The sequence below is a fragment of the Lactuca serriola genome, chromosome 2, assembly GCF_051521515.1.
Source record: "Lactuca serriola cultivar US96UC23 chromosome 2, Lser_US96UC23_V15, whole genome shotgun sequence".
NCBI lineage: Eukaryota > Viridiplantae > Streptophyta > Magnoliopsida > Asterales > Asteraceae > Lactuca > Lactuca serriola.
Genome location: NC_136409.1, coordinates 52,562,430 through 52,579,801, shown reverse-complemented (window position 1 = coordinate 52,579,801; position 17,372 = coordinate 52,562,430). Strand labels below are relative to the sequence as shown.

At 35.6% G+C, this 17,372-nt stretch overlaps 1 long non-coding RNA gene across 3 annotated transcripts; it reads left to right on the top strand.

The window, feature by feature from the left end:
* The first annotated feature begins 7,903 nt into the window (after positions 1-7,903).
* LOC145086242 (uncharacterized) lies at positions 7,904-14,106 on the top strand. Of its 3 annotated transcripts, none has more exons than XR_013700353.1 (4): positions 7,904-8,093; positions 8,247-8,606; positions 8,937-9,026; positions 13,945-14,106. It is a non-coding gene; the product is annotated as an uncharacterized LOC145086242 (long non-coding RNA). The 3 variants fall into 3 exon arrangements; XR_013700354.1 differs by lacking the exon at positions 13,945-14,106 and adding an exon at positions 9,209-9,387; XR_013700352.1 differs by lacking the exon at positions 13,945-14,106 and having other exon boundaries at positions 8,937-9,387.
* Positions 14,107-17,372: the final 3,266 nt, after the last annotated feature.

Here is a 17,372-nt window from a genome sequence, read left to right as displayed (position 1 = left end):
AGTGATTACAAGACACGAAATTTCTAGTTGTGACACCCTTCCAGGGTGAGACCTTCAATAGGACGCGATCACTAACTTAGAATTCTAATGGTTTTCTCTTTTCGTCAGCATAACTCTTCTGTCTATCTCTGGAAGATTTAAGTCGTTCTCGGATTTGTACGATCTTCTTCGTAGTTTCTCGAAGGATTTACGGACCTATGATAGTACTGTCTTGAGCTTGACCTCTAGCTAGTTGCGTACCACCCACTTCTGCCCAGCACAGAGGTGATCTGTACTTGCGGCCTTAGAGGGCTTCAAATGGAGCAGCCTTTATGCTAGTGTGATAACTATTGTTGTAAGAGAACTCGACAAGGGTTAAATGAGTATCCCATGCCTTCCCAAAGTCTATCACGCAGGCTCGCAACTCCTCTTCTAGAGTTTGATTCGTTCTCTCACTTTGTCCGTCTGTTTGTGGATGGTAAGCTGTACTTATGTCCATCCTAATCCCCAGAGATTTTTGTAAGGACTGCCAGAAACGAGGGGTGAATCTACTATCTCGCTCTGAGATAATAGATATTGGCACACCATGCAGTCTAAAAATCTCTATGAGGTAAGTTCTTGTTTGCTTCTTCATCTTGTCGGTTTCTTTTATTGACAGAAAGTGTGCGGATTTGGCCAATCTATCGACAATCAACCCATATGGTATCATAACCACCTGTTGTCTTGGGTAATTTAGTTATGAAAGCCATTGCATGGATTATGCATGTTTCATCTAATACAGTTCTGTGTATTCAATTCATATATAGTTAAGATTGAAAAGGCATTCGAATAAATGATTCATCTGTAAGTCCACATCCAGACAAGGAAAACGAGTCAAAGTTGAATCATCAATTCTAAGCTTGTAGAATCTTAATTACGTACTACTCTTATGTATACATTTAATAGTATGAGATAAATTGCATAAATTTTGGGTCTTCGTTAGTGAATTTGACTTTCAGTGCGAGTGGTATTCTTGGAAACTCTGTTGGCAGTACTTTCAGAAAAGTTATAGAAAATTTGGTGCTCCTCACGTGGCTAATTTGGGGTTTTTGAAGCAAGAAATGATTTGGAGGTTTTTGTTGATACCTTTTTATAGGGGTTCGTTAGACGTTCGGTCATAGAGAAGGATCTTCCCGTAGAATATGAAATTAGTACAGTGAGGATTAGTTCGACTCAGGTAGACTGAGGACATCGGGACTTCGTATAGTATAGGAGTTAAACTGATTTAGAATAAAGTGATGGCTAGAATGACGATGAATTATGTACATATGACTTTAGTACATTTTGCTTTATCTTTGTTATTATTACTACGAGTTCGTTCTACTGCTAGAAGCGAGTACTTGTTGTGAAAGTGCTTCTAGAAATGGTGATGAAACCTCATAGTATGATTTGGTCTAATTTGGCATTAAGTTTTGAAAATTTGTAGATCAAAAAAAAATTTGTTAGAGAGCGTACCAGCAATCTCAAAGTGGTTCCCCGATATTTTTTTCTGCATTGTTGCTACTATTCTTCCCACTCTCTCCGTCATTTCTCTCGGTCGGACAGTCTACCTTGAGATGTCCTATTTCACCACATGCATGACATATTTCAGTCGTACTAGCGTCTATGGTTGAAGTGATGTGTTGGGCTGGGGTTCTAAAGAAGTGAGTTCCATTGATATTTCTTGTATTTGGGCAGTCTCTTTTGAAATGTCCAAATTTGTCGTAGTTATAACATGCCTGGGTTGTTCAGCACCGGGAACTTGGGTGATTGGCTGAGGTGGGAATTTACAAAATCGGACAGTGTGCCCTTTTCTGTTGTAGTTTCGGCACTGCATGTCACGGCAATTTGTCATTGCATTTTGGGAGGTTTCCAGCACATCATTTTACTAGAGTAGTAGTAACAGCACGAACTGTCGCTTCCTGTCACTTTTTAGAGGGTCCTTGTGAAGACTAACCCTTCCTTTTGTTCTGTAACTTCCGTTTCTTGCTCACCGACTTGTTGTCTTGGGTGCCCTTGTCGACTGGCAGTTGTTGGTTTCCTTGATTGTTATTACGGTTCAAAGTGTTGACTCCGTTTCTGTTTTCGTTTGTGTTGTTAGTGTTGAATTCTGCCATGACAGCTGCCACTGCAACCGTTATAGCGACTTGGAACGTAGCGGAGTCTATGTGTAGGATCAGGGTTTTGTCGGTTGGTTGATCATTTCTATGTGACGACATGTTTCTGATATATGAAGGGAAATGAGTTCGTAAATACTAGTGTTTTTGATGGTTGTACTCTATATAATTATATAAACATGTAACTTTCTCATTTCCCTGTAAAGTTCTCAACGTTTCGACCAAGATCTTTGATATGTTTCTATAGTAATGTAAAAGTATTTCAGTTATCAAGACAGAATATTGATGTTAACATCTTTAGTTTGTTCGGGTTTACGCGGAGGCATCTTTTACTATAAAGAATTAAAAGATGAAACAATTTGTAAGGTATCAAGAATGAATATGAATTTGATATCTCAGAACTGAAACACTTAGTTCAATATGGATCTTGTATGGGAATTGGAAATAGCATTCTAATACAAGTACAACTTGTAACAGGATAATGTAAAATTGACTGGTTATTTTCCAAAATGTAAGAAATACATGTCGATTGTATAGGTGTATTAAGTAAATAGAGCATGGAAAACTTGACCTTAAACAGGTCGACACCAGTGGTAGCCTCAATCTGCACCACTTGGTCAATGATATCTCTTCCCTGTCAACTGTTGTGAGAAACGCGATGAACCAGCACGGGGAGTGTTCTATTTGCTGAACCTCTGGCTTCTAGATTGTAGGAGTTTCGGTCTCCTTGGTAGGGGGAATTTTGACCTTGTTCATGATTCAACCTGTCTAGGTTTATGGCCTACAGAGGCGTCGGGTCTTGAAAGTTCAGATGAGGGTTAGGGTTCTGAGTAACTGGAGGTGGATTGTAGGCTTCTGATCTGGAATCGTCGTCTTCGAGAAAGTCTTCAGCAAAATCATCGTTTATCAGAATTGCAGGCTCATCTTCTGGTTCGGCACTGATCCAACCAACATTCCCTTGATTAGGAAAGTACGGATCTCTAGGAGGATGGAATCCAACCATTGTTATCTAAGAGAGAATAGGGATATAAGAATTATCTAATATAATTAGTAACGGTAATTATTCATTAGTGTGACGCGTAAGATGTTTTAGTTTCTCTGGCTGATCACTTCTTGGAAATCTCTCCTTGTTTCTCCTTGTCTTCTCTACTGACTGCTATGATGGAGTGGTTACACATATATGGGTTTGTCATGCGAGAATGGAAGTGTCTAAAGAATCTATGAGATTAAGGGTAACATTATGGGGCGATCCTTACTGGGTCCTCCTATAACCGCACAATGTATATAAGTTGTATATAATTTAAGATAAAATAGACCTTCGAATAAGTGATTCTACTCCAAAACCACAACCAAACAAGGAACATGTAGTGAAGCATAGATCACAAATTCTAAGTCTATAAAATCTCAATTATATAAAACCTTGGAAGTATACACTCTGGAATCATAGACCTACCAGAAGGGTCTTTTAAGTTCTCACATAATTTATTTATAGTGCCTAAAATACTCCCATAGTATTTTAACTTTTTATTCTGATCTAGAAATCCCTTTAATAGAGTTAGGTAGGTTTTAAGACTGTTGCAACACCACATCACTCCCAAACACATGTCGATCATATCTCAAATGAATATAGTTTATCAGGCTATATTGATCCCATATATGATTCCATAACTGTCTAGGTTTGACCGCAATGTTCAACCTATAAATACCTCTGTTCTTTTCTTCTTGTGATACTTGTTCTAGTATGTGTATATGTACAAGCATGTATGTATACTTTTATAAAGTATTGTTATATTCTTAAAATATATTATTATTCGGAGCACTTAGGCCCCATTGTATTTATAGTTGTATATCTTTTATCGATTGATATACTTAGTTCGCTATAAACAATGCTCTGATACCAATTTGTCACACCCCCAAACCAGACAGCGGAAACGTCCGGGGGTGGATGACTTCATTTGTAGTATCACAACACATGCATTTATAGAAATCAAAGTACGAACAACCACTGCATTAATAAGTAAAAGTTTATACATGTGTTCAATCGTAGTATATTGACGCTAAAATAGTTGATACAAAATATAGAAGACATGACTCAAAACGACTCCCTTAAAAGCTTGGGGAGTACCTGTCTACCGATTCCCTGAGAATACAAGTAATTTGAAAAGGAGTATCAACATAAAGTTGAGTGAGTTCATAAGTATTTATGTTCGAAAGCTTGTTTTCTATTCATTGAATATGTAAAACTGTTACAGAAAATCCTATATTTTCTTTTTTATGTGAAAAGTAGTTTTAATCCCATAAAACCGTTCCGTTTGTAAACCAATATTCTGTATTTGAATTTCCTTTGTAAAACATGTAAAAGTAATTGTGCTTGGTTCCATCAGCTGTTATGGTAAACTGTAATGTAATACAGTAAATTGTATCTTTGCAAATTTAGTATTTTGAAAGGTACTCAAGTTTAGTTAATTATGCACTAACAGTATTGTTCAATATGTTTCTCATGAGTTTATTATAACCATACTATGACTAGATGGCCTCATTCGACGCTTTGGAGGCGTCAGAAATGTTGATAACAATTGTCACCCCAGACCTGCCGGTCTAACTGTAGCTAACAATTTAGGTGCGAGATTGTCAATCTCATATAGATCTATAGACATTTGTTTCGATCCCTATGATGGAGATTCTGGTTATAATATCAGGACTTTAACTATGTTGTTTAAATGTACTAACAACTTGAACATATTAACTCCTAGAAAAGTATATAGATGTTACGTGTATAATAATGATGAAAACTCAATCATTCTGAAATAAATGATTGTTAGTAAGTTTCTTGTTTAGTATTCTTGAAATGTATTTGTAAATTGTTCACACTTGTGTGGTTTTGAATCCAACCCTTGTTATTGTAAAACAATGTACTAGAGTATACTTGACTCGTGTGTTACTGTTCTTGAATCATAAATTATACCTATTATAATTTATCTGTATTTTCTGTATTGATACTAACTATTCATGAATGCAACCTCTTGCTCAGTAAGTTACAAAGAGTATTGAAACTGAATAAAATAACCTTTATATTTATATACAATTACAATCATATAAATATGATTTTTGGGGAAAAAATAAGTTGGTATAACCTTTTATAGAATTTAAACACTTTAAAACATTTGTGATGACTTTATTTCATTTTAACGTTATTTGAAATCATTTGTAACACAAAATGTTTGTGTTAGACTTGTATTCCTCCCCCCACCCCTTTAAAACTGAAAAAAGTATGAAAAATGTGGGGGTATGAACTCACTTGATAAGTGGTGAATCGGGCAGTGTTTCTTTTCTAGTAATGATCTTTCTGGATGTAACTGCGGGTTTTTGGTGAAAAATCGGGCTTCACGCAGGCAGAGTTTCGGCTCGGGAACTATGTTTATCAAGATTTTCGGGGCTTCGGGACTTGCTTCGGGTCTCGGGATAATATCGGAGCTTCGGGGGTCTAAATTTGTAAGTCCCTAAAAATGCCTGTGTATCAATCAGATCCGTTTGATGGTGCGGAATCCCAATCAAACGGATGATGTCAGATCAAATTGAAGAGAATGATAAGAAGAAGATGATGAATCTTGTATGTATGATTAGAATGAAGATCCGGATACAAAGATTCACACACACAAAACTTCTCTCTAGTTTCTCTCTCTAGAACACCTTCAAATGCACACACTTAAGCTCCTTGGTGTTCATCATCCTTTTCCTCACACCCCTCACCCCTTTATATATACACATAGAAAACATGGGCCGTAAACAGAGTTTACAGCTGTAAACCTGTTTACGGCCGTAAACTCACTCACCGACCGTAAACAGCTAAACAATACATAAAAATACAATTTCTCAGAAAAGAAATGTATAAACCATATTTTTGACCCAACAAAATTGCACGTAAATCAAGGTAATACGGGTGAGAGAGAAGAGATTGAGCAACCCTAAACGGCTGCCCTTGTGATCTATTTATAGGGTTGATTTTTTCGATTTTCACATCATGAACCATCATTTCACGTCGTTGCGTTGGACGTCATCAAGTGCGTAGTCACGATCTTCAGTCTGTCAGGCACCAGAAGACGTCAGCACGGAGTTCACGTCATGAACCCCTTTTTCACGTTGTGAAGTCTGACACAGTGTTGGGGTTCGCGCCCCGAACTTCAGAAATTCTCAACTTTCGCATACGAGCTCCGTTTTCGACGTTCTTTATATCCACGCGTAGGTCAGATCATGTTCTACAACTCTCGTTTGGACTCCGTCGGCTAATTTTGAATTTAATTTTTATTATATTATTTTTAGTAGGCCGAGACAGGAAAACTCCGTTATAAACTCATAACTTCTTCATCCGACGTCCGTTTCCGTCTGTCTTTTTACCATTGAACTACTATCGACGAGATCTTCGATTCTCGTTTAGATTGTTTCGGCTAGAAATCCTTCGATCTCATATTCGAACTTCAGGCTGCATACTGCTAAGCTGAAACTTAGAAAATCATAACTTCCTCATACGAAGTCAGATTTGGACGTTCTTTTTATTTATGTTTACGGTTTAATGAGATCTACGACTTTCATTTAGATACCTAAGGCCAAAAATTATTTTATTGAGATTTCGCTTTTTACGCTTAATAGTGTTTTACCGGTTTTGACGCGGATCTGTGATTGGTCATAACTTCTTCGTTATAACTCGGATTTGAGTGTTATTTATTTTTCTGAAAACGTTGACACGATATCTATCATTTTATGCAACCCAATTGAGACTTTAGGTCATTATATTGACTTGAAATATCGGGTGGTCACATCAACCCCAAGTATCAAGACCGGATTTGGAGCCCTCTTTATATAGGGTGATCATTTGAAAGCCTAGAGATAATTACCAAATATTATATTAATTATCTAAGGAATTCAAATCATTCTGGAATATTATATATTCCATTATTTTCTAATTTATTAATTAAACTATTAGCTAATTAATAAAACAAGTATCTCATATAAATATCTTTTTAGTTCTACTTTATTTTGTTTTTGCGTACTATCCAAAAGTACACTGCTTTTTGTAGTAATATTATCAGGCTTGTTATGGGTATGGGAACGAATCTTTATCACATGATGCATATCGAACTGAGATATTTGAAAAATAAAAAATAAAAATATAGACAACACTACTTCTTCAAAATAATAGAGGTACGTCATAAAAATTTTCTTCATTTAAATAAAACTTCATATTTTTTTTCATGTTCTAAATATGACTTGGAAAATATTTAGTATGCTTAAGCATAAGTATTTTTATTTTGTAGAATAAACTAGTATTTTGGTTTTCATTTGAGATTTTGTAATATTTTTATATATTACTTTCAAATACCCTGATGGTTTTTCATGGCCTTACAAAAAAAGTTAAAAGATTCTCTCTCTCTTTCTCTCTCTCTCTCTCTCTATATATATATATATATATATATATATATATATATATATATATATATATATATAGAGAGAGAGAGAGAGAGAGAGAGAGGTTCAAGTATTCGAAGTTAGTATTGATTGGCCTATATATATATATATATATATATATATATATATATATATATATATATATATATATATATATATATATTCAAGTATTCAAACTATATATTATATGAATTTAGGAATGATTGTAGGTCAATCAAATTACAGAAAAAATTTAATAATTAGATAAATAGATAAGGATAATTAAGTAATTTGATAAATAACTTCCAAAAATATTCCATATGCTAGGGTAATTTACCTAATTTATCATCATTTTATCTATAGTCATCACTTTCAAAATCCGTCATTCCACCACCGTATAGAAACGTCAACCCAAAAAAATCATCATCAAGAAGGTGTCTCTAACTGATATCTTCATCGCCGATTGTAGACATTGATTGATGCACATCGGCCATCCAATCACCGGTTGTTGACCACTACCATCATCTTCATCGCTGGGTATTTAAGATTACAATGGCCCTAAACTCTATTTTTCTGCCATCTATCATACGTTGGATTTGCTTTCCCTTAAAACTCTACGTTTGAAGTCTTGTTGACATTTTTTTCACACCTTCAATCGTTTAATCACACTTTTTTTTGCACTGCTTCCAGGAAACAGATCCATCTAATCAAGACGTCCTTGAATGCACTTCTCAAGACCAAAAGTTGTATGTATACCGTATTCTCTCCTTTTTTGCCTCCACATGAAATTGTCAACTACCTATTTATTGTCGACGGATTCTACAACCCAAAAAACCCCAAATATATTGGTTATCTATGTCTTTTGCTTCTGGGTCTAGATCTAGATCGTATCCATGGCTATCTCCAAGATCCATGCCCTCTTATTTCCATTCCTTTTTTCCCTAACTATCACTCAGATTATAGTCGTTGATGGAGTGGTAGTCAAATCCAATGACTCTCATGCATTTTGGATCGAATTGGATAAGCTCACCTCAAAGATCCAATCACCTGGTTTGTCTTCTACCTTCCCTCCCTCTAAATTATCGTAATTTACATCTTAGTGTTGGAATTAATGGAAATCTATTGAGTAAAAATTTTTCTATGAGTAATCTTGGATTGAATCAGATTACGATAGCACGTTAAGTGTGTATTTGTATGTGTAGTTCCTATATGTTTAGTGTGTTTTTGTGTTTGCAGTTTAAATTCATCAACTATTTTCCTTTCTATGTTAGTTCCTTCTTTGTGGCTTTGATTTAACTCTTGATGTCATTTATCTACATCTAGAATGTAGATGGATATCTATCAGTTAGTTAATGTTCTAGATATTTTTTTTTGTTTCAGGCTGTGATAAAGCAATTCAGGGCGTAGGCTAGTGTAGGAAGCTGAGACTGAAAATTACATATTTTGCAAGTCAAGGAAGGACTTTACGAGGTACCACTTGTATCTTCCCTTTGTCTTAGTTACACTTCTATCTAGTTGTATTTGATGATTTTATTGCAAATCAAAGTAAAGAGTATATGTTGATGTGTATGGACCAAAAAAAAAGAAACAATTAGTGGAACAAGAAATTGTTTCGTCAGAAAATTAGCCATTCTTAATCAGTGCTTGTACAGTACAATCCACGATGTGTACATGGCAAAACCTACAGAACAAGCTGAAAGGAATGAAGAAATGGTGGATCTGCCATTCATTCATCATTATGTCATCCTTTGTAATTCTATCTACTATTATTTTATTCCATTTCAAACAAAAAGTGAGCAATCTGGATAATAATAAAAAAGTTTTACACAAATTTATGATTCAAAAGAATCTTTCAATTATGTGGTTTCATCATGTAGATATATGATTGCAAATCGCAAGGTACATGCTTTTAACTCTTTATAGTGGCAATAAAAGTTATAACGTTTCATGAATAAAAGAAAAATAACATTTGTTTATGTTTAACGTATTTGATAATTTGTATTTTTTTGGAAGCGACAAGTGCATTGCATATGTTACATGATGAAGATACGTATATTCTCACATAATAGTATTCTTACAGAATACTATTCTAACCTGATGCTATTCTCATAGAATGTCATTCTCGTAAGAATGGACCACTGAAGAAGATAAAGTGTGTTCATGAATTGTATATTTAAGAATCTCTTTTTTAAAGACTTTTATTAATTTTTATGACAGTTTGTTAGAATATGTACAATTATATTAAAATTTATACGGCTATTATTCTGGAAGAATATGTATGAATCCATAATTACATTCATATGTCTATGAATATATAAGGATCTTAATTATTTTTCAAGTGATAGTTCAAGAATGTAGTTTTTCTTCAAGAAGTTCATTTAATCAAAATATGTATTCCGTAATGCTTGGTTTAAGAATGGATAGATATATTAAGTTTTGAGTTTCAAAGGGAACTTAACTAGTTGGGAGGCTCCAACTCGTCATGTAGAGAGCTCTTGATCCGCGCATCATTTAAGGTCTACACAACGAGTTGGAAGGCCCCAACTCGATGAGTAGACACTAGAAAGGAAAACCCTAATTTTCAGGGTTTGTGCCCTATTTAAAGGCCTTAAGACTCACTTGTAGCCTCCCTTATCACCCTCTTTGTCCAGAGAAACCCTAAATTGTGTCTCATCTCCCATTTTCAGTGTGTGAGGCCTTAAGGAGTGCCTTTTTAGTGTTTATGTGAAGAAGCTTGAAGTGGTTCGTGCATAGCTGAAATGAGAGGCTATAGATCTGGTGTGTACTCTGCAGTGGCAACCATTTTAAGGTATAAAGTCGAAACCTTGACCTTCCATTGCTTAGATCTTCTTACATGAAAGTTTATGGCCATTATTAGCCTAGTTTGGTACCATTATTGGTTTTGAGGTATGATATGAAGATATGGATTTAGATCTGGACATCTCAGGGCCTTTGGGGAGTTAAAGTTTCCATTGGCCCTCATTCATGCTCTAAGTCCCTTGACAAGCTTTTATTAAGTGTTTTTAGCCTTTGATGTCCCGCATAAATGTAAAGTTAGCAACTTTATGTGGTATCTTAACCCTAAGGGGTTGGATATATAGTTTGGGGCTTTAGATTTGACTGGAAAGGGATGAATATGTTGAGACAGGGGAAACTCAACGAGTTTCCCTGGCAACTCGACGAGTTGGCTCGGGTTTTCCTGCTTTATGGATATTGAGCGAACTCGGCGAGTTGATGAGATAACTCGGCGAGTTGGCTTGGGTTTTTCCCGGTTTTCTGAACACTGAAGCTATGCGACGAGTTGGTTCAACATGGACTGTTGACCTTGAATGTTGAGATTAACTTTGACCAAGAGTTGACTAGGGTTAACCATTCAGTAATTAAGGCCTATTTGGACATTGGGCCTTCTCGGGTTTGGTCCATGATGGATTTGGACCATGTGGGCCATTTCAGTTTTGGACTATCTTATGGGCTTGTAGTATATGGGCTTCATGGGCCAATTGGTACTAGATTTATGGACATTATAGTGTTGGGCTTTTGTTCTGAGCTTGGGCCTTAGTTTTTGGATCATACTGTTCCAGGGGTAGAATGGTCATTTTACCTCGTATGGATTAAGGATTATTGCATGGGACCCAATTCCTAATTGGGTATATTGATTGGTAGTGACAGCGTGGTTAGCTGGCTGGGCAGCAGCTAAGGATTTCATTCGGGAAGCTTCTCCATTGGAGGTGAGTCTCCTCACCATACCAATGGGTCAAAGGCACCAAGGCCGGCTGTGACAACCCGAAATTTCTATTATGTACAACATTTCAAGTCAATAGAATTCAAAACAGTTACTGTTAATTTTCAGACTTTTTGGAATAAGTTTGAGTATTTTAGGATTCACACTTTAGGATATATCAGGAGAGAGGATGCCCTAGGGTTTATTATGCAACAATAGAGTCCCGACACATCAAAAGTTTAGAGTTTATGGCCTAAACTTGGTGTTTACGACCGTAAACCCTAAAGGGGAGGGGTATAAAAGTGGCACTTAGCCATTTTTAGCATTTTCCACATTTTCAAGATCAAATCTCAAACTCTCTCAAGTATCATCCAAAGATTTCTTCCAAATCTTCATCTAGTAAGTGTTTCTAACCCTTTCAAGTTAGTATATCACTTAATCTAGTGATTTAACACACTTCTATCCTTTAGATCTTTCAAAAAGGGTGAATCTTCAAGTTTTACCAAGAACACCAAGAACACACACTAGTGTTCTTGGACTTTTGGCTCATTTCAAGCTTCTATATTGTAAGTACTTCCATCCTATAGCATCATAGAGATTTTTATACTTCTTTACATCAAGAAAACACAAGGAAACACCAAGATCAAAGGTGTTTACGGTCCAAGAACACCTTGGACCGTAAACCCTTCTTTAGGGGCCAAAGTGACCCTAGTCCCTTCCTATGCCTTGGTAACTATCATGGATCCCTTCATTGATATGTTAAGGACTTGAAAACATCAAAATTCCATATTCCATGAGGGTTTACGACCGTAAACCCAAAGGGAAGTGGTCTTAGGGCCATAAACTCCTCAAAGGAGGGAAATGGTGCCCTAACTTCTTCCTTAGGCTTATACATCAAGTAGAAATGCTTCTAGGGACTTATAAACCTTCAAATCAACAAATGGTCAAAGGAGTATGAGCTTACGACCGTAAACTCATGGGTTTACGACCATAAAATCAATGAGTTGAGGTCACAAAATTGTAAACTCAAGAAACGGATTCTTTTGAACCCTAAACCCAATAGCTTTGTCCTACAACACTTAGATACAATCCTTGGGACTTATAACACTTGTATACAGTGGTTAACTTGTCTTAGGGTGTCTTAACTTTGTAAATTAGTTGTTTAAAAACTAATTGGATACATATATGTGTATTTATATGTTAACTAGGATCATTGTGTGTGTATAAGTCTTCACTTGACACCTAGCAATCCTGTTTCATCAGTTCATCCATACTACTCACTACAGGTGAGTTCATACCCCTTAATTAACCTTTTAAATGTTTTTAAATGCTTTTATGGGGAGAATACAATTTGAACAATTATAGCTATTATATCAATCACATGTGATTAATAACTACCAAGCAAGTGGTTTTCTTACTTTTCAAACTATTTCCCAAACTGTTTTACCTCAAACTGTTTTACAAACTCTTTTACTTGTCAAATACCTTTACTTACAACTCTTTTATACTTATTGTCAAATGTCTGCCTATATATGTATAGTTACATAAGAAATGTTTAAAGGACTTGGGAAGGCTAGCTTGTTTTAATTCCTTTTCCTTGTTTGGATGTGGCTTTAGGGCATCGGTTATCCGTCTGAAGGTAGTTTAAATATTAATTGTATATCCTGTATACATATATAGTCATAAAAGTTCTTTCATTTAGATCCATACCTTTGGGTAGCAAAGGTATACAAACATGTTCATACATTGCTAGTAAACTACTATAGGAGTAGTTTAGGAAGATACTAATACTATTACTAGAACAAAGAATCATACAATGAGTCAGTTCATTCATGAGTCAATACTTGCTAGATAGAGAGAGAGAGCGCACAATACAGCTAGTACACACAGTACATTACTATACATGCAAGATAGAGAGAGAACACACATTACAGCTAGTACACACAGAACATTACAGTACATACAGGCTAGATAGAGAAAGAACACACAATATAACTAGCACATTCATTACATATACATTCATGCACTTATGTGAGCCATTAAATGGGGCATGGCACTACCTGCCATGACCATTTTTGTATCCATAATCTCCTTAATTGGGGAGCGTATGAGTTTGCGTATAGATCTATAATGGATTGACTATCCTACACCTTGTTGCTCGCTATAGTGGGACTTGCAAGTCTACAGGTGCCAAATGTCATTTCTTACGGCGTCTTACATCGTCGTTTTACTAGAGTCGGTAGCAGGATACAGGCCGATCAAATGTTACTTTAAATTACAATTGGTTTAAGGTAGTTAGTACAGCAGTAGTTACTTATTACAATACTACAGTACTATGATATTTTTCCCATTACATTCACTTCTTGAATATTCACACGATGCACGGTAATGTAAAAACTATAGTTTTGGTTAATGATAGTCGAATTTGGGAAAAATACACATTCTTACAAGAGACATACACACAGATACTAGATGCCTTGGTAGAAGGCTACAATTAGTAGGAAACATAGGGTTTTCTAGGAGAGTTGAGACAAATACAAACTTTACGAAACTTATACATTACAAAACATCTTACAAATACTTTCATACAAATACAGACACTAATATACTTATGATCTCACCAGTTTTAAAGCTGATACTCGCTTTCAAAATAACTTTTATTCTCAGGTCACCAGTAGACAGGTGCAGGTGCCAGGTTTTGAGAAGACGGAGTTCGTTCAAGACTCGGCTTTTATTTTGATATGTATTTTTGGTGTCTATATAACTTGACAGAACACACTTGTAAAAAATTATATTATTAATGCAATGGATGATGTTGTTGCTTGTTTACTACTCTTCATTGTTGTGATACTGTACATGACGTCCTCCGCCCCAGAACGTTTCCTCCGTTCATGGTTTTGGGGTGTGACACTGGCCCATTATGTGTTATGTGCTATGCTAGCTTTTATGTGATACGTGTTATGCCAGTTGCTTATGAGATATACGATATGCTAGCAGTTGTTATAGTATTCGTATGGAAGACCCCGGGGGTTCCCGAGGCAATTAGGTGTAAGACCTTGGAGGGTTTCCATGGCACCCTTATATAACATATGGTCTATATGGCTTGTTTAACATATCATTTTAGTTATGCAACATGCTAATTGTCTTTGTGGTTTGTGGTATGTAATTTTTCTTTGTGATACTTGCATCAAAGACCTCGGGGGTTCTCGAGGCACTAAGGTGTAAGACTGTGACTACCTGAAATTTTCCATCCTGTTCAGTCTAACACTTCATTGGAAGTCAAATTCATTCCTACTATCATTTAGCACAATTTGGAGCCTGTTTCAGCGTTCTGAGCCTTGTACACTTAAGGGATAAGTGTCTGGGTTTATCTGTTGAAGCTATAGCACAAATATCGAGCCTGAAACACCTTGACCTAGAGTTCACGGCCACCACATGAGAGTTTACGGCCATAAACTCCATGTGGGCCGTAAACTCCACCCCATATGATGATATGTTGGCCATTAGTTCATGCTTTCATTTCCCTTGGCTGATTTCCTCCCAAACCCTCTCAAGTATCATCCCGATCTTCGTCCCCGATCTTCATAACTCATAATTTTATTGTCCTAATTAGTTGATATCTTACATGATCTAGTGATCTTACATGATTTCATCCGTGAAATCATTCCATTTTGTAGATCTTCAAGTTTCACCAAGAACACACACTAGTGTTCTTGGCCAAAATCGACCATTAAAGCTCCTAGATCGTAAAGTACTCTTGTTCTAATTCATTTTACACTAGTTTTAACATGTATAGAGCTTAGAATCATCAAGAATCAATGGTTGAATGAGAGTTTACGGCGAAGGATCTCCCAAGGCTGTAAACTCCCTATAAGGGTGCAATGATGCCCTTTCCTCCTTCCAATTGACTAGAACTTAGCATAGAACCAACCACCATTGAGCTAGGGACTTCAAGCAACGAAATGGTACTTCCTACCATGATTTTACGTCCGTAAACTCATGGGGAAGTGGCCCCCTGGCCGTAAATAAAAGATAAGGTCATTCTTGGACCTTAAACTCACCCCTTTGATGCAACTCAATGGCCTCCTAGCACTTTGACTAAAGTGTTTTCCTCACAGTAGGATGTTTATACTTGTCTAATTAGTGTTATCATCACTAATTGTATATATATACATATGTCTTTATATGTTATTAGGATCATTGTGTGTGTTTAAGTCTTCACTTGACACCAAGCACTTGTCCGACACTTCCATCCGATCCACTCACTGCAGGTGAGTTCATACCCCTTAATTAACCTTTAAATGTTTCTAAATGTTTATAAATACTTTTATGGGAGGGAATACAATTTGAATCATGCTATTTAGTACATCAATCACATGTGATTAATAACTAGCATACAAATGGATTTACTACACTTTTAGCTGTTTTACCAAAACGATTACTTCAAATGGCTTTCTCAAATGTTTTTACATGTTTAAAACTCCTTATCAAACTGTCTTACATACTATATCTTTCCTTTCAAACTTTATTACAATTGTGTTTCGAATAAAGGTTTCCTTATACTTAAAACTATTATTATCAAACAAACTACTTTCAAATCATTTTACAAACTGACATCAAGTCATCATTTCTTAGCCATTAAACTTTTCAAAGGTCTTACAAAACTTCTTTTATACTTTTATATTGTCAAATGCATGCCTATATATGTATAGTTCTAGAAGTAATGTTTAAAGGACTTAGGACGACTAGTTCGCTTTATTTCATTTTCCTCGTTGCGATATGGCCTTAGGGCATCGGTTATTCGTCCGAATGTCGTCTAAATATTAGTTATATATCATGTATACATATAGTCATAAAAGTTCCATTAGTCAGTTCAGTACCTTTGGGTAGTAATGGCATACTTCGGTTATACACGTACATTACTAGTAACTATAATACGTATAGTTCAGAGATACTACTTACTATCCCAAGTACAGGGAATCACACAAGAGTCAGTTCATTCATGAGTCTATACTAATACAATACTTACTATATGATGAGATATAATTACAGAAATACAATTACAAGAATACTAATACATTACATACGATATGAAGAGATACAATACACGATAACAAAACACACATAATAAGGTGTTATAGCATGGAACAAGTACAGGATCCAACTATACCAATGAATCATTAACGCATTGTTTTAAACAAAAGGTGATAGATATATTGGGTATACATGATCATATAATCATAATGTGGATGTTCACGGCTTGCAATCATTGCAGGGGTCGCGTTTGGTTCCCATAATCTTTTGACAGAGAGAGCGTTTAGTATGGGATCTAGCCATCACATTGTACCTTAATACTCATTTCAAGGAAATTATTAGAATACTAGTCACTTATTAATAATACTACAGAACTTACACTTTACATACGACAAATACAAAAGGATACAATTCCAGTTATTATATTATTTTCCTTATTACGTATACTTTGTGTCCCATTCACATAATCAGTGAGGTAGATTAGATTTGAATAATAATAGTTGTACAAGGAAAAACCTTCACTTATGTAGAGGTTCATACTTTCAAATGTCACACCCCAAAACCATGAACGGCAGAAACGTTTTGGGGCGGAGGACGTCATGTACAGTATCACAACAATGAATAGTAGTAAACAAGAAACAACATCATCCATTGCATTAATAAAATAATTTCATACAAGTGTGTTCTGTCAAGTAATATAGACACCAAATATATATATATATATATATATATATATATATATATATATATATATATCAAAATAAAAGATGAGTCTTGAACGAGCTCCATCTTCTCAAAACCTGGCACCGATACCTGTCTACTGGTGACCTGAGAATACAAGTTATTTTGAAAGAGAGTATCAACTTTAAAGTTGGTCAGATCATAAGTATATTAGTGTCTGTATTTGTATGAAAGTATTTGTAATATGTTTTGTAAGATGTTGTGAACTCTCCTAGAAAACCCTATGTTTCCTACTAAAAGTAGCCTTCTACCGAGGCATCTGGTATCTGTGTGTGCCTCTTGTAAGAGTGTGTATTTTCCCAAATCCGACTATAATTAAC